Consider the following 27,248-nt stretch of genomic DNA (forward strand, 5'->3'; position numbering starts at 1 on the left):
TTTTCTTCCTGCTTACATGAACTGAGGAGGCCTACCTGAAGCTGAATCCAAGCACCACCTTTGACGTTGGTAAAGATGGGGCTCTGAGCTCACGTATGACCTTGGAAACTGGATCCTGTTACGCTGGGAAAGGAATGCTTGGTTGCCCAAAGCATTAAGATAGGGAATGTGGATTCCACCTCTCAATGCTCCTGCCTTGGATTAGTTTGGTAGGACACTACCCAGAGATATAGACATGATGGACCAAGTAACTTCTCCAAACTTTGATTCTCTCTGGATCCCATGGATATAGGAACTGTGAGGTCTAGGAGATCCAGAGAGAATCAGAGTTTCAGTGAGTGAACGCTAGAGTGTATGCTTCTAGGATTTTCCTCATAAACCTAGTGTTTTATTCTTGTGGGCCAGAAAGTTATTTCATTCCTAAACCCGTGATGTAGACTTCTCAGAAATTCCAGTGGTGTGGAGGATCCAGCTTCTATCACCTCACAAGAGCTGATTGCACATATCTCTCCTCAACTGCTGTTCAGTGACATCAAGTTGGTAGCTTGAAATCTGCAATGATGAGAGTATTTACACTACAGAAATTGGCAAATATGGCAAATAAGGGTCCCCACCACCCATGCTGGTGAAACATCTGCCAGCACACCTAGGAAATTATCCTAACACGTAACATCCCCTCAGGCTCACTTATGGGGGCTGTTTAGCTTCAGGGGAGGAAACCCGCTTTGCTCTAATCTTGTTGTGTGTACCTGCTTTTCATAGGCAGACTGCCCCTTGTTCTCTCGTCTGTTAAACTTGGCCTGAGAGAGAGCTTCATGAGGTGGGCTGTGTGGCAGGAGATCACCAGGGTAATGAGTCTGTTCCTTTTGCTGTTCAGCTATATGACAGGTTATTTTACCTCTCTAGGCCTCAGCTTCCTCTTCACTATAATAAAAGTAATTTGGATCATTAAATAATTGCTGAGTTTCCTTGTAGCTTCGACATTCTGCAATTTGATGAGTGCTTGGCTGCTGGAAAATGTCATGTGTTTCAAAGGCTTGGGGCACATGCATATCATTCAAAGTGACCAGCTCAGCTCTCTCATTTTCTTTCTGGATCTTGGGCTCCCAGTAATTCTACTTTTATCTGGACTTCTATCTTCAGCATGAATGAGCAGCGTGCTTCTAAGTGAGAAGCATAATTGATTAGTTCCTTCCATCTGGGGGTGTCAAAGCACTTTCAAGGCAGTAGTCAGTATCCATCATGGTTGCTCTGCAGAGAAGACTGCCTGAGAGTGCCTGTTTTGCAAGGGATCTATCACAGTGGTGGACCAAGGACCCAGAATTATTGACTTACCTTTTAATCAGAAAAGAGGCTACTTCCTGGTCTTAAAGTAGTTCCAGCTTTGAGATTAATCTGCTGTCTATAAAGCCAGATCACTTGGCATGCTCGGCCTGGCTGACCTGCTGACAGAACTTGATATATTTCCCACCTCTCTGACATGGAGATAAACCTGAATAGGATTTTGCTAGTCCAGAGGATTTGGGGATACATGTTTAGGTTAAGTTTTTGCTATAAAATTCCTTAAAAGAGGTGTGGTGTGGGTTTGTGTTGGGAATTGAGGCTACACTTAATGGAATGTGGAAGAGACCAAATCCACCTTTACGGGGTACCTGGATGGCAAAGGGGTACTGATAGGAAGTTGGGACTGACCACAGACTTGGGCTGCTTTGTGATTCTGCTTACAGTCTTGCCAAGACCTAGCACCTGCCAAAACATGTGTCTCTGGGCCCTCTCTACCCAAATGTGCACATTGACACGCACCAACTCATGCCACTGTTGTTATGATTGTGTTTATGAAGCCATTTACTCTTTAATCAAGAACCTGAGTGCCTTGCTGATTGTTTGTAGGTTTGTTGCCCACTCTGCCAGCTGACTGGGCTGTGTGCATTCAATGGCTGAAGCCATGATTCCCACAGCTGAAGGTTTGGGCCATTGAGTCTGTCACCATAAAGCACAAGCTATGTGAAGGGCTGGAAAAGAAGTAAATTCTTCTGGGATTAACTCCAAAGCAGAAGTATAGTTCTGTCTTGCACAGATAATAGAGGCTGGATTCAAACTTCTTGGGGTCAGACTGCCAGCTGTGACCCACATTGGAGGTCTACCACCTTTTCTTGCTGGAATACTTCCTAAAAATATTTTTTTTTTGAAAAAATCAAGCACCCCTTGTATATTTTACATTTGATATCTGAATTTTCTCATCATAAGTTGAATTCATCACAAAAGTATATTTTCCAGCACATTGTATGTTCTCACAGCTCAAAGTCGGATGCATGAGTCAGCAACATCAGCATCCCCTGGCAGCTTGTTAGAAATGCAGAATCTTGGGTCCCTCTCCAGTCCCACTAAATCAGAACAAGCATTTTAGTAAGATCCCCAGGTGATTCATGTGCACATTTAAGTCTGAGAAGCACTGGTGTATATTGTATACATGCTTTAAGTATATCTTCATTAAAACCTTTCAATTTATGAAAAAGTTATTAGGTCAGGTTACATGACCTAACTGCAAAGTCATTTCTGATTGTCAAACCATCAGCCAAGCTAGACTAGCTTTTAGTCAGTGTAAAGAAAGGAGTTTCTTCATTGATTCAAGTGAATGTGTTAACATGTGTACTTGGCCAATCTTCATCCTTCTGAGTTCTGGTTTTAGGATAAGTAGGCAGCTGGCTGGCCAGATAGATATATAAGGCACAAAGCTGTGCTACGAATTTATTGCCTGAATAAAATATGGCACCGTGGCCTTCAAATTTTTTTGAAATGCTCTTTCTTTGCCCTGGGAATTCTCCCTCTAAACTGATGCTGACTCAAATACCTTGGTTTGGGGCTGAGGAGATTTTTACTCCTTAGGAAATTGCACCCTCGTAAGATTGAGAATAGGTGGGCAATTTTCCTTTCTTTATTAAAGAAGGAGGAGGGCAGCTGTGAAAAGGGAATATGGAGAAGCAGAGCGGCCACAGAGATGGCAGGTCAGCTTTGGGAGGCATGCATATGGAAGCAGAAAATATGGAAACTGAATCTCTTAAAGCTATCCATATGCCTACATACTGCCAGAAAGTCTCTGGGGACCCCAGTGGTATGTGAGCCCCAGTTTAAGAAAGTTGAGTTGGAGAGTCAATTTATGCCCTTTTGGAACTTCCTGGTTTCCAGCCTTCTTATCTCCTTGAATGCACGTCTCTCTCTCTCTCTCTCTTTCTCTCTCTCTCTCTCTCTGTGTGTGTGTGTGTGTGTGTGTATAAACAAGAGTCATTAAGCCCCAATTCACCACAACCAAAGCTTCTGCCTGTTCCCTCATCTCCTCTTGAATTCCAACTGCAATTAAATTTATCAAATATTTATTTAATCCAACTGTGCATCAGGCTCTACACCAGGCATTGGGGATGTAGAGATGACCAATGGAGACACGCAGAAATAGCCATTGTTGATAACGAAGACGCACACACTTGTGGAATTCTATAGAGATTTTCAAAAGAAGGGATGGCAAGCAACTTCCGATGTTATCCTTGGAAATCAACCTCCTTACTGGGGTTAAGTTCCTAAAGAAAGGATAGTGAAGTCTGCCAAAGAAAAGATGCATCTGCCTGTGTGTACTGGGGTGTGTGTGTGGGTGTGTGTGTGTGTGTGTACACGCGCACGCGCACTATACAGATCAAACCATCGCAGACCTGCAATGTTTTCCAAGTGCTTTAATGTTTAATACCCTTTGATTTGAACACGGTAACATCAAGTGTTCCTGCGGGCAATTCCAAGGTGTCTGAGGACCCTTGCTGGGTATCAAAATCCAGTAAGAGCTTTGGAGAAATTGGAGAAGGGGAACTTTATTGGTTTTTAGGTCAGTCTTATAATTTCATTCTGTTTTTTGTCTGAAACACACACGCACGGAATCTTTTATCGTCCATTAGGCATGTGTCCTACCAATAACAAGACTTAAGATGAGAAAAATAAGCAAATGTTTGATGGAAAGAAAACAGCCATTGGAACCCTGTGGCTCTTCCCACACTGGGGGGGATCAGGCAAACCCAGGAGCCTTGCATTAGAAAAGAATGGTACAGAGAGAGCTATTGTCCCCTTTGTGCTGTGGCCCATGGGAAATTGTTGACTCTGATCCTAGGGTCAGGTTATTGCTGAGTTGCTGTTAGCATTAATAATTATGTAACGGCCTTCCCATTTTTCTACCCTATGTGGATTATTTTGAGTGTTTGTGGTAAGAATGTTCTCTAGGTGGCATCACAGAACTTCTCACCATTGCTGTCTGGGGGACCCTTGGGCCCAGTCTCCTCCCTCCATGCCTGACTTTGCAGCTTGGCCTGCAGCACTTGATGCCTTTTCCCCCTCACTGTACCCACTTTGGTTAACTTGGCTGAAGGCTAGAAACCTCATGAAAGAGGTTCACGGCTATGAACACCCAAAATGATCTCAGATTCAGATTATGCACATATTTTTTCTTCCTTCCTTCCTTGCTTCCTTGCTTCCTTGCTTCCTTCCTTCCTTCCTTCCTTCCTTCCTTCCTTCCTTCCTTCCTTCCTTCCTTCCTTCCTTCCTTCCCCTCCTCCATCCCTCTCTCCCTCCCTGCCTTCCTTCCTTCTCCTTCCTTCCCTTCTTCCTTGCCTTCTTTCCCTCCCCTCCTTCTTTCTTCCTTCCTTCCTTCCCTCCCTCCCTCCTTCCTTTCCTTCCTTTCCTTTCCTTTCTCTTTCTTTCTTTCTTTCTTTCTTTCTTTCTTTCTTTCTTTCTTTCTTTCTTTCTTTCTTTCTTTCTTTCTTTCTTTCTTCTTTCTCTCTCTCTCTTTCGCTTTCTTCCTTTCTTTCTTTCCTTCTTTCTTTTTTCTTTCTCTTTCTTTCGTCTTTCTTTTTTTTCTTATTTATTGGGTGCTAAACATTTATAGAGTAAAATGTTTATTTTAAAAAAACATTTAAAAATAACAGCTTTGTTAAGATATAGTTCATCCATTTAAAGTGTAAAGTTTAGTGGTTTTTAGTGTATTCATACAGTTGTGCAGCCATTACTGCATCCATTAGTAGTTACTCACCATTACTCCTCCCCGCAGCCTCTGATAACCACTCCTCTACTTTTTGTTTCCAAAGATTTGCCTATTCTGGACATTTCATATAAATGCAGTCACACAATATGTGATCCTTGGTGTCTTATTTCCCTTAGCATGATGTTTTCAGGGTTCATTTATGTTGTAGCATGTATCAGTATGTCATTCCTTTTTACAGATGAAATACATTCCATTATATGGATATACCACATTTTATTTGTCCACTTATTCATTGATGGACATTTGGGCTGTTCCCACCTTTTAGCTATTACGAATAGTGATGCTATGAACATTTGTGTGCAAGATTTTATGTGGACATACGTTCTCATTTCTTCTCTTATGTACCTAAGGAGTGGAATTTCTGAGTCATATGGTAACTCCATGTTTAACCCTTGGAGGAATAGGTTAGGCATTTTTGACCTGTTATTGTCCCATGAGGTCTGAAGGTAGGAAAGGTAGGGAGAATAACTTCTTATGGGGTAGACATCAATGGATCTCAGCAGTGCCCAGGCTGGCAGTGCCATTTTTATGGGTGCAACAAGTTTATCTTCTTCAGCCCTTTGTGGTCTCATTTTCCAGAGACTACTGGCCTGCCCAGCTCTGTGACCCTGGCCAGAACTAGGATTTTTTATTTTTAACCTCTCATAAGGGATGCCTAGGAAATATGACCCACTAGAGTGCTTGGTGGACTGTCAACTCCATATCTGTGTGGAACAAAAACCAGCTGGTCAGCTCGGTTAGCTGCCGTCTCATCTGGAGCTGCCTTTCCTAGGTTTATTTCCCCAAACAATGGCCCAGCTTATAGCCTTGTGGTTGCCAGCCCCCTTTAATTTGGTCCTTAGTTGCATAGTCTGTTATTTGTGCTGTGACTGGCTGTGATTGAAGGGGCATGCTTTTTCCTAAACTCAACAGTGTAGTAAGATGCTTGATGGACTCCAATAATTCATCTATCCCAATGAAGAATATGAGGAGTGAGTGTAGTGGTGGTGAGGGGCATGGCACACTGAGGGGAAAGTACCTTTAAAACAGACTCCTGAATTTAATATCAGATCAGGCTGATGTTAAGCCTCTACTTTGCATATGAGAACACTTTCCCAGGGTCTTTAATTATAAAATGGCAAAAGGGTCTTAGTGCAATTTCATTGATAAATGGCTTTCTGGTATGGATTTCCATGATACAAGCAGGGCCAACTAAGAGCTTCGTCACTTATGTTCCTGGAGCACATAGAACAATTTTCTCCCATCTTGTTGAACTTACTTGAACTTGGAGTAGAATACCTCCCTGGACTTATACTACCAGCAGGTTTAGGCTCACAGTGTCAGTTATGTGTTTTCATCCCATGTATAGCAGTGGCTCCCACCATTGGCAAAGATTGAACTTTAAATGGCCTTGCTCTAGAATTCAAGACCATCCGTGATTTAGAGTATAGTGGATAAGGATGACAGCTATGAAGCTACACTACCCAGGGGATACACATAGCTCTGTGTGACCCTGGACAAACAATTTAACTTTTCTAATCTGTAGAATAGGAGTAAGAATACTATCTACTTCATGTGGTTGTTGGGAGGATTAAGTAGGTTGACAAATGTAATATATTAGAAAGGTGCTTAGTCAGTGCTTAACTGTGTTTGTTGTTATTCTTATCCTATATTCTGTCCACTCATGGCTGTTGGCCCTGCTCAGATACCATCTCTTCTATGAAGCTGTGCCTAAGTGTGTCTTCCTTACTGCTTTGTGCACAGTACCAAACATAGTGCCTAGCATGTAATAGATAATAAATGTTTGTTGAATGAAAAATGAATGAATATTTATTGAATGAATGCATTTTCCCACTTGGGAGCAACCCACTGTTCCTCTGCGCTTTTATATCACTTTGCCTCTACCTCCTTTTATAGAGTTTTCTACATTTAACCTTTATTTTAGCTAATTATGCTTTAGATGCAACCCCTTCTCCAGATGATCAGCCCTTGGAGAATAGTGCCTGGATCAATTGTTTTGGTATTTCCTATTAGGATTTGCATGGAGGGCAATAAGTATTTGGTAAATAATCATCCCTTTTGGAAACAATGTTCTTAAACCATTAAATTGCTAGGTTTTTTTTTTATTTATTTTTTTAATTAACTGAACACAAACACAGAGACCTATGCATGCAGAGAGAGTATCCCTCCAACAATTTCATGACATGTTGCCTTGTTTTTTGTTTTCCTAAAGGAAGTGATAAAGGTAAAAGTTGAAGAGATGGGCGACAGTGGGAGCCAGAGACTCATAATAAATAAAAATGGGAGTTCAGTTCAAAGAACAGGTTGATATTAAAGTTTTATTGGAGTTCAACAATTTCAAAAAATATATAGGTTTCATTCTTCTTTGAACTCCTTCAAATGTTATTTTTGCTCCCCCTTTTAAATAAAAGCTCACAAAACCCCTTGGTTGTCTGAAAAATAATGGAATATTTGACTTGAGTTCTGGGATTGGAAGCTAGTCACTGTTGCTGTCCTTCTTTGGTTCATAGCCTGAAATGCTGTGGTTGTCTAGTGGGGAGCTAGGCCTGTCTATTCTAGGGCATGGCTGGTTAGAGAGAATGAGAAGTCACTTGGCCGGTGGTCCAACAGATCAGAGCAGAGTTGGTCCACACACAGGCCAGGCTCCTTCCTGGATGCCTAGAGGAAAGGCGGCAGGTCAAAGGGAGATGGATGCCAGCTGGCTCCTGAAAGGATCCCTGCACTTGGTTTAGGATCAGACAACGCTTGACCAAACTGCAAAGTAGAGAAGTGAGTTTTACTGAACTCTTTCACACATATTCTGGGGGAAGAAGCTGTGTGCCTGAAAAACAGGAATATGGAGTGGTTCAAGGTGATTTTTCTTCACTTTGACCTTTGAATTTATGGATTACATGTACCCTGAAGTTTTGGTAAATTGGTGCAGTTTTTAAAAATGTACATATCCATGATAAACTAACTTCTATAACATCCCAAAACCTCAGTGGCTTAACCCAATAAGTGTTATTTCCCACTCATACCAATGTGGGCTAGCAGCGGGTGGAGGCTACATATGGTCACTCAAGAACCCAGGCTTCTTCCATCTTGTGGCTTCATTCTCTCTTGGGCCCTGGAGTCCTCCACTGGATCTTGAATTCAGCCAGCAGCCCAAGGATGAGAGCAAGTGAGTATGGGGGAGTGCAAAGGCAGTTTTTATGGGCTTTGCCTGGAAATGGCTTATCACTTCCATCCACATTCCACTGGCCAGCCTTAGGCCACATCTAGCCACAGGGAGGTTGGAAGCCGTGGTCTAGCAGTGTGTCCAGAGGAAAGGCAAGTGGTTTTGTGAAAAACTAGTCAATCTCTGCCTTCAGTCCCTCACATACCAGCTAGGTACTTTACTCCTCCTGGCCTCTCTTTGAGCCTGCCATTCAAATAACTTTGGAAAAGGCACTATACTCTATACTCTAAATATATACACTGTACTCTAAATCACAGATGGTCTTGAATTCCAGAGCAAGGCATTTCAAATTCAGTCTTTGCGAATGGTGGGAGCCACTGCTATACATGGGATGAAGACATATAAATGAAACTGGGACCCTAAACCTGCTGGTAGTGTAAGTCCAGGGAGGTATTCTACCCCAAGTATCAAAAACCCAACTGGAAACTTCCCCTCTTAGTTGGTATAATGAGGAACAGAATATTTTATTGTAGTTTAGAAAACGCTTGATTCAAAAATTGCTACCAATGTGTCCTGGGGAAAAGACCCAATGCTGAAGACATCAAGCACGTTCATTCATTCAAACAGTTTTTTATTAAGCACCTACTCTGGCCCAGGCATTAGGTTGGGTGTGAGGGCCATGATGGCAAGCAATACCCAGAAGCAGCCCCTGCCTTCTTGGAGCTGGCATCTGTTGGAAGCCAGGCAATTGAATGAACAAATTCCATATACTATGAAGGCAATGTGAGGAAAACTAGGGGTGTCATGGAAGCTCATAGCTGGAGACCTGGGCCAGGCTGGGAGAGCCAGAGAAGCTTCTAGAAAGAAGTGACATTTCCACTGACACCCAAAAGGAGGCATATGAAGAGTTCATCAGCTGAAGGAAGGCAGGGCAGTTGGTGTGTGCCAGGCAGAGGGAAAGGCTCAGTGGTTTTCGGCGTTGACGTACTTTGGAGCCACATGAGGTAGACTGGGCCAGTTAACTCAGAATCTTGGGTGGGGTACAGGATGGCAGAGTAGGTCCAGATATCAGTTTTGTTTTGTTTTTAAAATAAACTTTCCAGGTGATCCTGATGTGCAGCCAGGGTCAAGAGTCATTAGAATGGCAGGCTCAAAGAGAGGCCAGGAGGAGTAAAGCACCTAGCTGGTATGTGAGGGACTGAAGGCTTTCCAGGTTGCTGAAGGCATCCCAAAGTGAGATGTGTCATGGGATGGGTGGGGAGCAGGGCAAAAGGAGGAAAATGGTTCATTGAAGATAAGCCACCTCTCAGGCACTCTTTCCTTTGTATGGAGAGAGGGATCCTTTTTCTCCAGAGCTCCAAGTCTGATGGGCCTTCACCAGCAGTGAGGTTCTGCCTGCGGGCTCTAATTATCTCCTCCCTTGCCCTTGGTGATTTGGGGAGGGCAAGACAAGCACAAGGATTGGGAATGTGAAAACCTGCCTCTCTCTCTGAGTTCTTAAGCAGAAAAGGGCCAAAGTGCAAGCCCTGCTCGAGAGTTGCTGTTGTTTGCGTTTCACTGGGGTTGGGCAAGTTGCAGCATCAGAATTGTCAGCTTATGGTTCAGCAGGCTAGTGAGCGGAGTTACAAAGAATCCAGTGGGATTTATCTGGTCAGCATGGGGCCCTGCACATATTGGAGGAGTCCACTGGCTGTTGTTTCTGCTTCACTCTTGGGCCTATCAGTCTTTGCCGCCATCAGGAGAACCATGGAGACCCTCAGGTCCCAGGCCTGCATACTAAACAGGCTTGGGTTTTGCAGGACTCATGTTGCCTTCCCCAGGCCACATTGTTTTGCTCATGTGTTTGGAATCCCCTGAAATCCTTGCTATCAAAGATGCCTGTGCCCACGCAAGAGGAGTTACCTTAAAATGAAAAGCAAACAACTTTGCCCTTATTTGGAAAGCATGAAACCAGTGCCTTAACCTTATGGTTTTATCAGTCAAACTACAGAGTTGGAAAAAAAGTGTTTTTTTTTTTTAAAATTTGTTTGTTGTTGTTTTATATTTTTTTAAAAAAACAACTTTAAAAAGTTGGGGCTGGGTGTTGAATTGAAGTCAGGGTTGCATCTCTCAGAAGGTTGTGAGGTTTTGGGGGAAACATCCCAAATATAGACCATAGCTTGTTTAAGAATAAAACTGAAGGAAAAACTTAGACCCATTCTTACTATTTTTCTCACAAAATCCCTTATCGTTACTGGATTTTCTCAGAGATTTAAAGAGAAGCCCTCCCTTTATCCGAGTTCTGTCTTCTCATGGGAAACTCTTGGGCATACATTTTTCTAGACACCTTGGACACTTGGTGTGGAAACAAATGTTTGGAAATGATCTATATCTGGATGCTTTCCTCACAAATATATATAGATATATAGAAACTACTTTACAAATAAAATTTTAGTGATTATTTCTGTGTCATATACTGCAGCCATTTTGCCAGGAGAATCTTGGTACATATTTAGGCAAAAAAAAAAAAAAAATCAAGCCACCTTTCCCCTTGGTGGTTTTCTGATGCGGGGGGGGGGGGGGGGCAGCTGTGGCAATATGGAGCCTGACTTGTATCTTTTCAGATATGTGAGTGTAACATCCAGCTGAATGCCTGGGTTCCCATCACCACACAGGGAAAAAAGTCTTGCTGGAATCCAAGAAGTCCAGGAGAGTCACCTTGGGTTCTGTGCCAGAAATAACCTCTCTTACCTCAAAGTTCTCCCAAAGTTCTCCCATTTGACAGCTGGGGAAACAGAAGACCTGAGGCCAAGTGCCTTTTCCAAAGTTATGCAACTAGTTAGTGGCAAAGCTAGGACCGGAAACCTGGTCTCCTGATGCTCAGGGAAACCTCACTACCTCAGCAGAGATGGCAGGTAGGTTTCCTATTGCATGCCATCATCACTTGATAGTAGCTCAACACTATGTGGAAGCACTGTGTTGAGAAGGATACTGCAGCTTGATATTCACACACCCAGAAAACATGCGGTGGGCCATTAGCTTGGTCTGCCTGAGGTACAGGTGAGAGGATTCGTTGCACTTTGTGTGTGTCTCCAGCTACCATACCATGCTGTGTTTTGATTTTTTAAGTACCATAGGTTCAAGAGTTCCTGTTGCCCTCCCCTGCTGGTGCAAGCCCAAGCTTCTTCAGGATGACCTGACAGACACACATGCACACATACATTGTAGTCCAAAAGCACCAGGAAAACCATTCATTGTTTAGAAGAATTAGATGCCTTACACTAGGAGGATTTGATGCGTTCCTCAACTTTGACACATTGAGGTTAGATTGTCTCTCTCTTCTTACTGTTTGTTCTCCTTCCAGTCACCCATTTCTCTGGGAGGCAGGCTTTTCAGGCAAGAGTCACAAAGTGCTGTACCTTCCCTCCTTGGGAAATGGGGCCCAGATCCAGGACAGGAATGAGATCCCTGGGCCTCTCCCAGGAAGGCTTCAGTTTTCAGTGTCATAGCGATCAACTCTCTGGCATCTTTTTAGATCAGAATTTGGGAAGCAATCGACGTTCAGCTTTTCCTCATCGGCCAGTAGCACTTCCGGTAAGGTGTGAGTGAATTGCCTAACCACACTAAGCCACGATTTTCCCATCTGTAAAATAGAGATAGTGATAGTTTCCACATCACAGGACTGTCATGAGGATTCAATAACACATATAAAGTACTTGGCAAGTGTCCAACAAATATTCCCTATTATTTTTAAGTCACAGATACAAGCCCTTAAGGAAGCATCAGTTGTGTATGCTAATTTTGTGTGTGCTGTGTGTGAGCATTTCAAAGAAAGGGAGGGAGAGGAAAAGCGAACAAGCGAGCTAGTGGTCTGTGCCTAGGATACATTTAAAAACATCATGCTGTATGTGATAAATGCATACAATTTTTATTTGTCAATTAAAAATAAATTTTTTAAAAGATATAGTGACACATGGAGAATTGCCATCAGGTATGCGGGTTTGTGTATTGCTTAGGCTGGTGCATTTGAAACTTTAGTGCATATGTGGATCATCTAGGGATCTTACTTAAAATGCAGATTCAGTAGGTCTGGGCTCAGGGCCTGGGATTCTGCATTTCTCACAAGCTCCCAGGGGATACCAATTGTGTTGGTCTGTGAACCCCACTTTCAGAAGCAACAGTTTCATGGGCTGATGCTGTCCTTTACATTTGGAATAACCAGAAACTTCATGGCCCCACGGCTAATTAGCTGGATCGCTGTATCCAGCAACTGATAACTGCTGTAGAAAAAATACTGAAGCACAACTCTGAAGAGCCAGATCCTAGTCCTGAGAGGCAATGAGTGAGTCATTTTCCTCCCTAGGCCTCGGCAGCTTTCTCATCTTAAAGGAGGTGGGGAGGGTGCTCTGAGACCTTGCTGTTCCCAGAGTGGTTCTCAACCCAGCATCATTGGGCCACTGCAGATCTCCTGCACCCTAAACTGCATATGAACAAGTTTCCTGGGAGATTTGCTTGCACATTGACATTGCTAAAGCACTGGTCTAAGACTTCTTTCAGCTAGAAGAGTCTGTGAATCTGGAAAGTTCTAATTTTAGCTCTGGTGACAGAAATCTAAAAAAACAAATCACTCCAATTATAAAATGGGGATGTCTTCAGCAAGAAATAGTTCTCCAACACTCTCCTTGGTGATATACAGAGATGGCCAAACTAACAAAATTTAATCTGAACCAGCATTTGCCTGAATTTGGTTGGGAGGGGAGAGTGTTGAGGATCCTGATATAAATTGGAAATGAGGCACTGGATACCATATTTAGATTCTGTGGCTTCTCTAGACCCAGGGGAGGTGTTATGGGTAGTGTTGGGGAAGCATGTGGTCAGGAGTAATGGCCTCCACCATCACTGACACCTCTCTAGGGACCTCAGTGAATTTCAGCATGATCTCCCCATTTTTCCAGAGAAGTCCCAGACCTAGCATCAGTTCCTCCATCTTCCTTCAAAATTGGTGCACATTGACAGATTGGGAAGAGAGATTGGGAAGAAAGGTGGCAGGGGTGGGGGGTGGGGCATGTGCCCATAGGTCTACATCCTGAGGTCACCTTCTGCTCTTTGATGGAGATTGAGGCTAAGAGTGAAAAACTTGTATTCTGTTGACTCCAAAAGGAGGAAGCAAAATTGTCCCAAGACTTCTGTTCCATGGAGGAATTTTTTTTAACTATAAAAATGTCATATATATGAGAAAAAGAGAATGCTATAAGAAACACCACCAAGATTAAGAAGTAAACTGTTACAAAGAAAACGGTGATTGTAGATTTCTTCCTAATAGCATCACCTTCTTCAACCACACCCTGAAATTTGGTGTTAATAACGCCCAGCCATGTCCTCATATTTTAATATATATTTATATATTCTTAAGCAGCATTTGGTATTATTGTGCATGTTCTAAAATTTGTAGACCTTGTTTTGTACTGGTTGTATCTTTCTGCAACTTGTCATTTTTGCTCAACGTTATGTATGGAGATTTATTCATATTGTTACTTGTAGCTCCCATGGATTCCTTTTTAATTGCTATGTAGAGTTCATTATATGAAACTACTTCCGTTTATTTATCGATTCTCCTATTGATAGACACTTCAGATGCTTCTAGTTTTTCTTCCTCCAAACAATGCTACAATGAACATACATTGCTTTTGTGCATATATGTGTGAGCTTTTCACAGTGTGTGTTGTGACCCATTCATGGATCACGAACTTGAACAAATGGGTTGCAAATAGTATTTTAGAAAATGACATAGAATCAATGGCTTTGGAAAATATCAGAATATGTTGCGCATGGTAAGAGTAGTTACCGTTTCATTAAACTTGTCTCAATAACAAAGTAACAAATTTACTTTGACACCCAATTAAAATGGAAACCAGGCTAGGTGTGGTGGCTCACACCTGCAATCCCAGCACTTTGGGAGGCTGAGGTGGGTGGATCATTTGAGGTCAGGAGTTCGAGACCAGCCTGGTCAACATGGTGAAACCCCCGTCTCTACTAAAAATACAAAAATTAGCTGGCATGGTGGTTCATGCCTGTAATCCCAGCTACTCGGGAGGCCGAGGTGGAAGAATTGCTTGAACCCAGGAGGCAGAGGTTGCAGCGAACCGAGAATGTGCCTGTGTACTCCAGCCTGGGTGACTGAGCAAGACTCAGTCAAAAAATAATAATAATAATAATAAAATAAATAAAGGAAACAGTTTAATGATACAGTAACTACTTTTACCATGTGGGTCACGGTCCACAAATGTGGAAGTTCCAGGGTGGGAGATGCACCTAAGGATGGACTCGCTGGGTTGAAGGCCATGTATGTCTTTGGCTTTGTGGGAGATGACCAAATTGCTCTTTCAAGTGTACCAGTTCACAAGTCTAGGAGATTTTACATCGAAACATCCAAGGAAAAGAAATGGACCTCAAGGACAGATGGAAGCAAGAGAGTGAGAAGAAAATAAAGCTTAAAATTGCCACCTTCCTTACTCCTCTTGCATGCCTCTTCACCCTAAGTAAACATTATGGGTTTTCTTGACCTTGTAAATTTGCTTTTAATCTTAAAAAAGAAAAGAGTTTGGAAGGACATTCCTTGTCTTCCTGTCTCTCTGGCCTCAGTTCAGGAAGGGGCGAACTGGAAGGAGGTCAGAAATAAGCAACCCCTCTCCTTTTTGGAATCCATTAATAGCAAGTTTGAGGTGAGCTGTGGCTAACCTTTGCTCTCTAGCTGCCATTTGCAGTTTTTCAAAGTTAGACAAAGATTTCTCTGAATCAGAGTCAATGGTGCCATTGTTGCTGTTTGTTTTAAAATTAAGCAGGGATTTGGGGAGCCCAAGGAGCTATCCTCCCATAGATCATCTCTCTGGGGGACTGGGTCAGTTTCTGTTCTGGTTCCAAACTCTCCCAGGAAGGCCAGGCTCTCAGTGACTGCCCTTCACCCACCACTCACAGCTGTGAACTGTGTTCTGTATAACTTATACCCTATTTTCCTGGAAATGTGTATTCTTTTCCACTGCATTGCACAAGTAAGACCTAGTAATATAAAGACGGCAGACGTTGGGGAAGAGGGAGCTCATGAGTCCTCAGTCTGGCCCCTCCTCCATGCTGATCCTGGTGCTCTGCACCTACCATCCATAATCTCAATTCATCCTTGCAATACCCTTTTCTATAGATGAGGAGACTGAGGCTCAGAGAGGTTGGATGGCTTCCCCAGATCAGTCATCCAATAAGATGTAACTCCTAATCTTTATAGAGCACTTTCTACATGCCAGGCATTATTCTGAGCACCTTACACAATTCTCTTTAAATCCTCATCTCATTCCAGTGAGAGTAGGTTTCATTATTATCTCAACTATATAGATGAAACTGAGATACTGAGAGGGTGAGAATGTTGACTGAATTGTGGCTTGAGCAGTCTCCTAATGTTTTGGCGCTTGACACTTTCTATTTTCTGAATGTCAGTAATTAGTGACTTGGTTTTCCTGCCCTGCACTGTATCATGGGTAATGCCCCTTCCCACCTCCCTCCTTTCCTCCTTTCAATCTTTCCTTCCTCCCTTCCTTCTTTCCTTCCTTCCTTCCTTCCTTCCTTCCTTCCTTCCTTCCTTCCTTCCTTCCTTCCTTCCTCCCTCCCTTCCTTTACCAATAGGCAAGGGAGGTGTTCTCTGCCCCATGGGAACCTGAGACAAGCATGCACAGCACAGGGGAAGCAGTGTGTTCACAATGACAGTGACCATATGTAGTTAAGGGCCAAAATGAGTGAATGGAACAGAGATCAGAAAAGGAGGAGCTGGGTGAGCCTTGCAGGAAGTCTTGTAGATTTCACCAGTGAATTTCTACTCACTTAAGCCAGTGGTTCTTAAACTTGAATGAGCATCAGAATCACCTGGAGGACTTGTTTAAACAAGATGTTTGGGCTCACCACCCCTGCCCCCAAGTTTCTGATTTAGTAGGTCTGGAGGGAGGCCTGAGAATTTGTGTTAGTAATAAGCTCCTGCTGCTGCTGTTTCAGGAACCACACTTGAAAAATCACTGACACAAACAGTAAGTAAGATTTTTTAAGTGGCAAGATAAAGGAAATGAGTGTGATCTGTGTATTAGTCAGGATAGGTTAACTGTCATAACAAATAAATGCTAAAGTCTTTGTGGTATAGCACAGTAATATTTGATTTCTTGCTCATGTTATAGTCCAGTGTGGGTTGATAGAAGAGTGCTCTGCCCCATGCAGTCATTCTAAGGACCAAACTCCTTCTATCATTGGCTCTGCCACTCCCCAGTGCCAAAGAGCCTTGAATTGAGCCAGCAGATAAGGGAGGAAAATATAGCGGATTTGGCAGGTTTTTATGGGTCAGACCTAAAGGAGAAACACATCACTTCTACACTTGCCATTGGCTGGAACTCAGTTACACAGGTCTACTTAACTGCAAGAAAGTCTGGGAAATGTGTCCCAGCCACAAGGTTTCACATGGAACTTGGTTTGACTAGGGAGAAGCATTCAACATTCATGTTGAGAGAATAAATGGACATTTCATGCTCTTCCAAGGAAATTTGCATCAGATAATTCGGGTCGTTATTTAGCATAATTCTAGCATAGATTAGAGTGGGGGGAAAATCACCAGATTTAGGCCCAGATGCTCTTTACTCAAAAGCAAAATAGCTGACTGTAAAGTTACGTAACTTCTCGGTACCTGTTTATTTTTTTCTCTATAAAAACTGAGATGAGATATACGTGAAAATCACTAGCCTGGTCCTAAGCACATAAAAACAGAGTAGTTATTTCTGTGTTTTCTGCATTCAGATGGACAGACAGTGACAAGCTATTGTGGCCCTGAGAGCCTCTTCATGTGGACAGCTGTGGGATTCACATTTTAAAGGACATTGGCATAGCCCGATCTCAGCAGTTGCATGGCTATTCTAAAGACTGCTACATTGATGTCTCAGATGTACCATAGGAAATCAGGCCATGCCAGCAAGGCCCAAGGGAACACGTAGGCCTCAGACCACAGGATTCATTAAGTACTTGGTTTCTGGAGTCATACTCCCTAGAATCAACACTATTACCCAGCTAGGTGACTTTGGCCTTTGGACCTCAGTTTTCTCATGTGTAAAAAGATACTAATCATATTACTATGTTATAGAGTTGTTGTGACAATAGAATGAGAAAAAGCCAACAACTATATACTGAGAAATATTTTCGTGAATTTCCTAGCCTCCTGAGGTATTCCACCATGTCTTCCTCTTGGCATGGTTAACTGAGGCCAATATGGATAGAGGTCCTTTGAGCATGTAAACATGCTATTCTGTTTGGTCTTAGGACGACCACCTGGTGCTTGCCAGAGCCCTGTCCTCTCCCCATAACTTGACTGTTCATGAATGATTCTGGGTCCCCTGAACGGTCCATGGACATGAAAGCAGTCTGAAGGAGGAGGTGGTGAGGAATACTCTGAGCTGTTTCTTAAGGCTGCACCTACATGCTTGATTAGTGGCCCACCACTGAGTGAACCCAGCAGTGCAGATGAGTCTCCTGGGCTCCTTGATGGCAGTAGCAATGCCTCTAAGGTTCCCTACCTCCCCTTCCCAGCCCCATTGCAAATTTCCTTCATTCCATCTTGTAATTTGCTCCGTTCAGGTCTGGGCCCTTTAAAAGCCTTTCCCTCCGCCTTGTTCAAATGGAGCAATTGTGGGTGATTGAAACCACATTTTTATACGTGTCGAAATCAGTTCAGCCCTTAGAAAGAAATCATAATATAAATTGGATCATATATCCTAAGTGGATGCCACCAGCTAATTCATTTGTTAGACATTTCAGCTACATGGGATTAAGTGAGTGTTTACTCTTAAGCAGTTACATGTGGACTTCATTAATGCACACACTCTGGCATGGCTTGTGCCTAATATCTTGTCAAATAAGGGAGTGTATAGAAGTAAGGGAGCCCTTACTTCCCCAGTGGACTCAGCCTCTCTTAGCTACCAGGGTGGGACTGAGGGAGGCAGCTGGCTCTTTCTGACTTGATGTTCCAGAAACTTGGTGTCTTGCACTTGCATTAGCTTCTCTGTAAAGCAGAGGAAGGCAAAATGAGGGCCCACACATATGCGTTAGTACAAAGGGGAAATGGATCTGGAAACTCATTGTGTGCAAGCAGGCACAAGGGGCTAGAAAAATATCTATTTTGGAACATGTTTCTGCCCCTAATTGAAATTAGGTTTCCTGCAGCTCCTGACAGGCTGTGGTCCATACCCTTATTAGGCCAGGTTGGGTCAGGGACCAACAGCACCACATTCTCAGGTCCCACCCTAGACCTAGTGATTTTAATGTCCAGTGTATGTGCATTAAAGTTTAAGAAGTGCTTCTCTAAGCCATTTGTTCTCAAACTTAGCTGCACGTTGGATATAAATTGGAGGGTTTATTAAAATGCTGGTGCCGGAGCCCCATTCCAGACATCCAGAAGTAATTGGTATAGACTGTGCCTGAGCATCACACTGGGATTTCTAAAAGCTCCTTAGGTGATTCTAATATACAGCCAAAGTTGGGGAACACTACTCTCACTGGCTGAGCCTCAAGTTTCCCCCTATATTTTACTGCATTGCAATGCCTGGTTTGTAGTTGGCTGGGAGGATTTGGGGAGGCAACCCTGGGAATTTACCCAGCACACCACAGGCACCCAGAGGCCTCTCTTCCTTCCTACCTTCACCACAGTTCCTTCTGTCCTTCCTGACTTCCCATTTGTCTACGTCCTGAAGAGTTTCTTTGGCCCAATATGTGAGAGTGTTGGGAAATGGTGCTGAGAAGGGTTCTGGAAGTCTTATGCACTTTTTTTTCCATCCAGAACTGTCTTGTTGGCTTTGTGTTTTTGCAATGTTATAGCAAAAGCATCATTTATTTATGATGGCTTTTATTTCACCCCCAGTTTATACTATTTTTTTGGTACTACCAGCCAGTGAGCACTGAAATGTGGGGGAAAATGAGTTTGGAAATGCTTCCTTCCTGATGCGTGTGCTGGGCTGCAGGCTTGTATCTGTAAAATTTTGGATATGTGCTATTGGCTGGTTGTGGTGTAGATCAGAGCCCAAAGGGCACGTCAAGCATTTCATTTGGCCACCAGATTGTCTTTTACAACAGAGGAAGTATTTTAAACAGGATCTGTGTTAGGCTGGGAAGCCCACACAAGATGCGAAAGACTCATTTCTCCTAGGTCCTTCCCACTAAGTACAACTAGAAACCCTGGAAATAATGCAAAAAAATAAATAATGCTAACAGTATCTACTTACCCCAAGGGTTAATGCTGCCCTAACTTCTGACATCGTAGTGTTATCTTGCCTCTTTTTGCGTTTTAGGTAAATGAAATCATTTAGTTTGTGCTAAATTATTTTTTGTGTGTCTGGCTTTTTCCATTCAGTGTTATGTTTTTGAGATTCATCCATGTTGTTGTGTATAGCTGCAGATTGTTCTAGGGAAGAATTTTGACCAAACATTGATCTTGGACTCTTGGCAGAGTTAGGACTTAAGTAAAACTGAATCTTGCAGCAGTTTTTACTTTTTCTCTTAGTATAGAAGTATAAAACCTATTAAATGAACACAGTTTAAAAAATAAAGATCAATAAAATAAAAGTAATAACAATAATATCCAACTCTGTCACCCAGAGAGAATCACTGTTAATATTTTGGTATATATCCTTCAGGTTTTGTTCTGTATGTGTTTTAATAAAAGTGGCTTATACATCCCATTACTGGGTATATACCCGAAGGATTATAAATCATGCTGCTATAAAGACACATGCACACGTATGATTACTGCGGCACTATTCACAATAGCAAAGACGTGGAGTCAACCCAAATGTCCATCAGTGACAGACTGGATTAAGAAAATGTGGCACATATACACCATGGAATACTATGCAGCCATAAAAAAGGATGAGTTCGTGTCCTTTGTAGGAACATGGATGCAGCTGGAAACCATCATTCTCAGCAAACTGTCGCAAGAACAGAAAACCAAACACCACACATTCTCACTCATAGGTGGGAATTGAGCAATGAGAACACCTGGACACAGGAAGGGGAACATCACACACTGGGGCCTATTGTGGGGAGGGGGGAGGGGGAGGGATAGCATTAGGAGATATACCTAATGTAAATGACGAGTAATGGGTGCAGCACACCAACATGGCACATGTATACATATGTAACAAACTTGCACGTTGTGCACATGTACCCTAGAACTTAAAGTATAATAAAAAAAAGTGGCTTATAGTCTACATATTGCTTTGTAAATTGATTTTTTTTCACTTATTAGAGCAAGAATATATTTCTGTGTCACTAAATATTCTTTTGCAACATCCCCTTTAATTATTGCAGATTTTCTTTTTTGGATAACAAAATTAGGCTTAATATATCTTAAACTTTTTTTCTTTTGCATGAACTTTATGAGTCACTTCAGCTTTCACTGTCCTAAAGATGCAATCAGTAAGTAACATTGCCAACTCTTTAATTTTGGCCTAAATGGCACATATGACTGCACCTAGCTTGTGGGTGCCAGTTGGTATTTGCTGGGTAGTGAGAAGCTGGGTAAGATAGTTGTCAAGATAGGTCTCCATGTGTTTCTGAAATGAAGGCCAGTATTAATTGTCTACTGTCTTGATTTCTGCTTATTTTCAGAAGGCCAGGAGCTAAGGGGTGATGTTTCATTGACTCACCTTTAGGGCAGGGATTATGAATTTTCTCTTTCCCATCTGCCCCAAAGTCATATTGTGTCTGCTAGGCATTAGGATCACAAGATTCTAACTCTGAAAGCACATCTTTTTAATTTTATGAAATAATTCAATCCTGTTAACTAGAACCTGTGAGCAGGGTTGATTTTCCCCCTCTTTTTACCACAAGAAATTAAGTGGGAATTAGATATCTAGTTCTTATGCAGTTTTCTAACTGAGGGCAAAAGGGACAGGTGGACATTGTAGTTTTTATTGGTGATGCTATTGGAGTGTTTATAAACCACAGAACTGCTTTGGAAAACTTCAAAGTATTTTAAGCCAATAGGCTCACTAATGATGAGGAAAAGGAAATAAAATTTCATTGTTTTTATATACATGTAATGGCCAAAGTCCAAGTAATTTTGGCTAATATCAACATTTGCTGGCCAGCACTTTGAAAACAAATAGACACAGTATTAGCAAGATTTTGAGTCAACAATAAAAGTTTGGACTTTGGCCACACACACACACACACACACACACGCACGTACACACACACACACACACACACACACACAGAGAGAGAGAGAGAGACAGAGACAGAGAGAGAGAGGATTTTCTGTCCTTTCTTCTTTAATTGTAAAACAAGAAGAAATAGCTAGATCTGAAATTCTTTGAGATCTAAAGAAGTATAACTATTTTTGCTTAGAAAGGCCTTTCCTTATTTCATACAATACGTTACTGGCCATCTTGGGATTTCAGAGTCTTTTAGCTCCATCACTGTTCCATTCCCAAGTCCCCTCCTTGTTGAACTGATCTTTAAGATTGGGTTTTGAGCTGCTTCCTTCTGATCCTCTTATGTATAGCAGTATATTTTCAGCCCATGGTAACCTCCTGGGTGAAATGTTGGAGACAGATATATCATAGGATATTTGTAATTATACTAGATGTTTTAGTGGGAAAGTTCCTTACTTATGATCATAGCATCTCTGAAAACTTTCACTGTTGTCTAGAAAAAAAATCTTTAGAGTTGTCAAATGTATTCCCTTTAGAGCCAAGGACATCTTGATACTACCTAATGCCACTTTCCTATTTCTCTCCAGCCTGGAGATCTGGGACATTTCATAGATGTCATGGAATTCTAAAAGCCAACAGAATTTCTAAGATGATACTCTGGAATGACTTGATTTTGTATCTAGTATTTACTCTAATGAGAATGCGAGTAATCCAACTGCCTTTCTCCTTTCGATTTGGGGCCCATGAATCAGGTCTCCCATCAGGAATTATGGCTATTTGGTGACTTCCAGCTCACATAGTGCCATCTCAGAATGAGTGAACCCAGTGTGCACTCAGAGAGGGAGACATTTGAGTTCCCCAGACCTACTTAAGGCAAATATGTTCCTTATGAATGAGGTTCCTCTCCTTGTTTTACACTTCCTTTACTTTGATCTCTTGCCTCTGGTTTTTAATGAGCAGGAGCTTTGTAGGAAGGTGAGGAGAATTTTTGTCATCTATAGCCTGAGCAGAGGGGAGTTGGAGTTGCATATGTGTGGACACACACACACACGTGTGTGTGTAAGTATATGTGCATATATATGTGTGCATCTGTGAGCATGTGTTTGTATGTGCACAGTGCTCGTTTGCTGGCTGGTCTAGGCATTAAGGGCATTGTCTAGATTATAATAATAATAATATCTAAACTTTATGAAGTACCATGTTTCAAGCAGTGCTCTAAGCATTTAATCCCTACAATATCTATGGCAGCAGGTACTGTTGTCGTCTCCATTTTTCAGATGAGGAAACTGAGGCACAGAAGTATGAAGAAATTTGCCTGAGGTCACACAGCTAGAAAATGAGAAAGCTAGGCTTCAGACCCAGGCTGGCTGTTTCCAGCTCTTAACTTGTCCACTCAACTGAAAGGGAAGTCCCTATGGGAAGCAAGACTTCCCCATCTTGCTGCAGATAAAGCTAAATCTTATTATGATTCAGCTCATTGCCCCATGGCAGTGGGTCTGATGTCCTACAGAGCAGAACTAGAAGTGGATTTTGGATACCTGAGAACCTAGAGCTACAGTGTTCATGCATTAGGGTCAGAGGGCCTGAGTGTAGCATGTTGATGTGTTTGGGGACCTGTCGTCCTATCTAGGGCTGCATTTCTGATAGGAAAGAGAAAGGTGGCATATCAGTTATGTGAAGTTCAAAACCAAGCAAAGTCCTCCTCTGAGATACAGAAGAGTGATTATCTTGGGAGGGGCCTGAGGAAGTTTGCTGGAGCACTGGGAATATTCCATATTTGGATCTGAATGACCTTAACATGGCTGTATACTTAAGTTTTATGCACTTTACTGTATGTAAGTGATATTTCAATTAAAAAGTACATAAAAATGGAGGCATTTAAACTGACTTGTGCCACTATTGTAGAAGTAATGTGCGGGATGCCAGGGGAGAGGAATAGACATATTTGATGCAGATTTAAAGGAAAAATCAGTCAGGAGTTTAGAGATGTAGATAGCTCTTAATCTGTAAGAATCAGAAGTGATTTCCAGGAAGACTTAATTGCTTATATCCGGAAGACAAGAATTATATTGCTCTTAATTTCATCTGTATTTTTTTATTTGTATTTTGGCTTCTAATCCCCCTGAGCATTTGTGTGTTTGCCCTGCCTTCATTTGATTCTGGCTCTGCCTTTTAAAACAGTTGCTGCTGCCACCTCTCCCAAGTTCTGAACGATTTACAAATGTTTGAACAGAGAAACAAAGACAGAAAATGGGAGACATGGTCTGGTTTGTTGTAAATGGCTTTTCCTGCCAAACTGCGGGGAATGGTATTTGGGCAAGCTTTGCCTTCCTAATTGGAACCAAAGCTCCTTGGATTGCCTTCAGATCGAAAATTTGAGGGTCTGCCACTCTGCAAGGACCATTTCATGCTGGGATGCTATGTACCAGGATTCTCACTTTCATTGGCCTGTAAGAGAACAGCAGAGCTCCCTAATCAGTTCAGCTAACACTGAAAGGGGAGTAGCAAACTTCTAATTTTTTGTAGATTTTATACTTCTCTGCTACTCTCTTCATGCCCATCTCCCCCAGAGCTGTAATAATAATGCCAGCTAACATTTATTGATAGCTTACTGTGTGCCTGATACCACTCTAAGCATTTTGCATGTGTTAATTCATTTAATCCTCACCAACTCTGGAAGCTGGTATTGCTGTTCCTCAATATAGATGAAGAAATTAGGCACAGAGAGATGAAGTCAGTGGTTCAAGATCACACAGCTGGTAAGTGACAGAGCCAGCATTTGAGCAGTCTGGTTCCAGAGTCTGAGCTCTTATTCACTGTCTAAATAAAATTGATTCCCTGGGCCGGGCGTGGTGGCTCACGCCTGTAATCACAGCATTTTGGGAGGCTGAAGCAGGTGGATCACCTGAGGTCAGGAGTTCGAGACAAGCCTGGCCAACATGGTGAAACCCTGTCTCTACTAAAAATACAAAAATAAGCTGGCCGTGGTGGCACACGCTTGTAATCTCAGCTACTTAGGAGGCTGAGGCAGGAGAATAGCTTGAACCTGGGAGGCAGAGGTTGCAGTGAGCCAAGATGCCACTGCACTCTAGCCTGGGCACCAAGAGCAAAACTCCGTCGGAAAACAAAAAAATGATTTTCTGGTGAGGTGACCTCCACAGCTGTCTTTATACAAGCTAGACCCGCCCCATTCAGCCACTAGCAAAACATGGCTATTAAGTACTTGAAATGGGGCTAGTTGGAAGTGAGATCTGATGTGCTGTACGTGTAAAATACACACTTGGTTTCAAATACTTAGTACGACAAAAAGAATGTACAGTATTTGTTAATAAGTTTTTATATTGATTACATATTGAAATAATATTTTGGATATATTAGGTTAAATATAACAAATTATTAATTTTACCTGTTTCTTTTGACTTTTCTTAATGTGGCTACTAGAAAAGCTAACATTACACATGCAGCTCATATTGTATTTCTCTTTGTTTCTAGTGCTGAGCTAGACCTTCCTTCCAATCTGCTCCAAATACAGTAAAATTTTGTTCTAACATAGTCATGGGTAAAATGGACTTGGGAGTAACATATCACACATTAAATTCCTATTTTCCACCACCATCACCTTGCTGACCATGTACAATTCAACAGTTTTTTATATATGAGGGAAAAAATCCAAACCTTTAATGAATGCCTGTCATGCACCAATTATGGCACCATGTCCTTTCACATAATAATTGCATTTAATCTTTGTGACTTTTCTATTAGGTTTGTATTATCAGCTCCATTTTACAAACAGGGAAACTGAGGTTTAGTTTAGCAACTTGTCTAGATTTCTATTACTAATTAGGGGGAAGAGCAAGATTTAGATAAAGGTCAGTTGACTCCAGTTCTAATAGCAATTCTCCCCCAAATGGTCTATCTCTTATAGTATGTATCTCATTCTGCATTGTGTTTGAGATAGTTCTGCATGCTTTACCCTCTTATATTTGTTAAATCCTTATGAAAAGGTAGTGTAACCTATAGTAGGTCACAGTCAATGTTCAGTGAACCAAATTGCTTTAACATATGTTGTATGAAAGACCTAATTCTAATATTCTCCTATAGAGTTTGGTATTGGCCCCATTATTTTCCTCTTAATTGCTGTGGCTGGATTACTAAACTTGCATCCTCAAATTGCTATTTTATGTCTCTATGGCTTCCTGAGTTTTTGGAGCCCTGTTGATTTATGTAATTCTTTGATTTAATAAATATTTATTAAGTATATACTATGGGACATTTACTGTGCCAAGCCATGGGAATCCAAAGGAGACCAACAATTCCTGAAGGGCCCTTCCCCTCAAGGAACTTATGGTTAACTGGGAGGTAGATATATATAAATAGGCAATTATGATGAACATAGTTTCTGCCTTGATAGCAATAGGTGAAAGGGTTTTGGGGGCACATTGTTGAAGCACCTCACCCAATCTTGGAGGATATATGAAGGCTTCCCAAAAGTGGGGAAGGAAATGCAAAGTTTCATTTCCAGCTTAGTGAAAATAAAAATATGATTTTTTTCTATAACGCCCTGAATTTTATTCATGAAATTTTGCTATGGAGATAGGAAGTAGAGGCTTTACAGAGACAAGAAGTAAAGGAAAATCTAAATCTGGGGCCTCCCCGGGGACCCTGCAGTGGGGCCCATGGTCTCTAGTGCAGTGCTCCACCATTCCCTGGGCTCAGTATCTGTTCTTTTTTCCCCCTGTAATTGCCCTTAGTCAAATTCTGGGCTTTCCTCTGTACTTTCTTTCAGCTTTGATTTCCACCTGTAATTGCATTTTTGCAGTGTGTCTCAGTTCACATTCTCCAGGGGAGCATGAGAGAGAGAGAGGCTGTCTGATGTAGATCATTTTAAAGATTATTATTTTTCCAGCCACATCATTGGCTGCTTACCAGGCAATAGTTAGGTTGCCCTTGAATCTGGTGCTCACCCTTGGTCCAATCAACTATGGCATGAGAAGGGTCAGGAGCAGATGGTAAAAAAGAAAAAGGCTGCCAAAGTCATTCTTCTATGTGCATGTCTTTCCTGAGCTGTGGTAGGTTGGGCAGTTTATCCAGGGATGTGGCATGGCAGACCACTGACCTGGAAAGTTCTTTTAATACCTAGAGAAACAATATAATGGATGACAAGTGAGCAAGTTGGAAAAATCCACAAGCCTGTCTCTTTAATTGTATCAGGAACGGTCCCTGGATCCCTTGCTTTGAGAGTATTTAACTGTAGTTAAACCGGGCTTGTAGTGCCATGCCCCAGAACATAATCTTTTCTTCATTGTCAGGGGCTCAGATTGTTATTTCAATATTTAGAAATTTCCCTCTCCCCACCACCAAAAATTGACTGTTGACATACACTCTCATTGATATAGGTAGCTCACTGAGTTCCTTTTGAGCAGTCTATCCATGTGGCTTGTCTCTAGGACCAGGGGACAAGGGTTGATCCTAACCTGATATCCACATCCCCCACCCAAAGGACCTGTGTATAGAAGGCATGGGGTTCAGCAAAAAATGACATTTTTAGTTTCACTAATTTTGAACTGGACTTTAACATTTTCTTCCATTGCAAATAAAGACACAAATCACAGTAGTGTTAGCTGTACCTGTAGCTTGGTCACTAGCAGAAATCATAAACATTTCTGTATCATGTTACTGTTCCTATAGAGATCTCATTATTACCTCAAAATTATGATGGTATAAGACTCACTACTAGATTTTGTTATTCAGTGTGTTGATAAACAAGTGCACATTTTACTGTATGACAAATTTACTGTTTAGTATTTGGATAACT

The 27,248-nt window shown here is 42.0% G+C and overlaps 1 protein-coding gene across 1 annotated transcript in view; it reads left to right on the forward strand.

The window, feature by feature from the left end:
• NHS (NHS actin remodeling regulator) overlaps positions 1-27,248 on the forward strand; it is a 367,021-nt gene that overhangs the window by 50,843 nt on the left and 288,930 nt on the right. The window lies entirely within an intron of this gene.

The sequence above is a fragment of the Macaca mulatta genome, chromosome X (assembly GCF_049350105.2).
Source record: "Macaca mulatta isolate MMU2019108-1 chromosome X, T2T-MMU8v2.0, whole genome shotgun sequence".
Classification (NCBI taxonomy): domain Eukaryota; kingdom Metazoa; phylum Chordata; class Mammalia; order Primates; family Cercopithecidae; genus Macaca; species Macaca mulatta.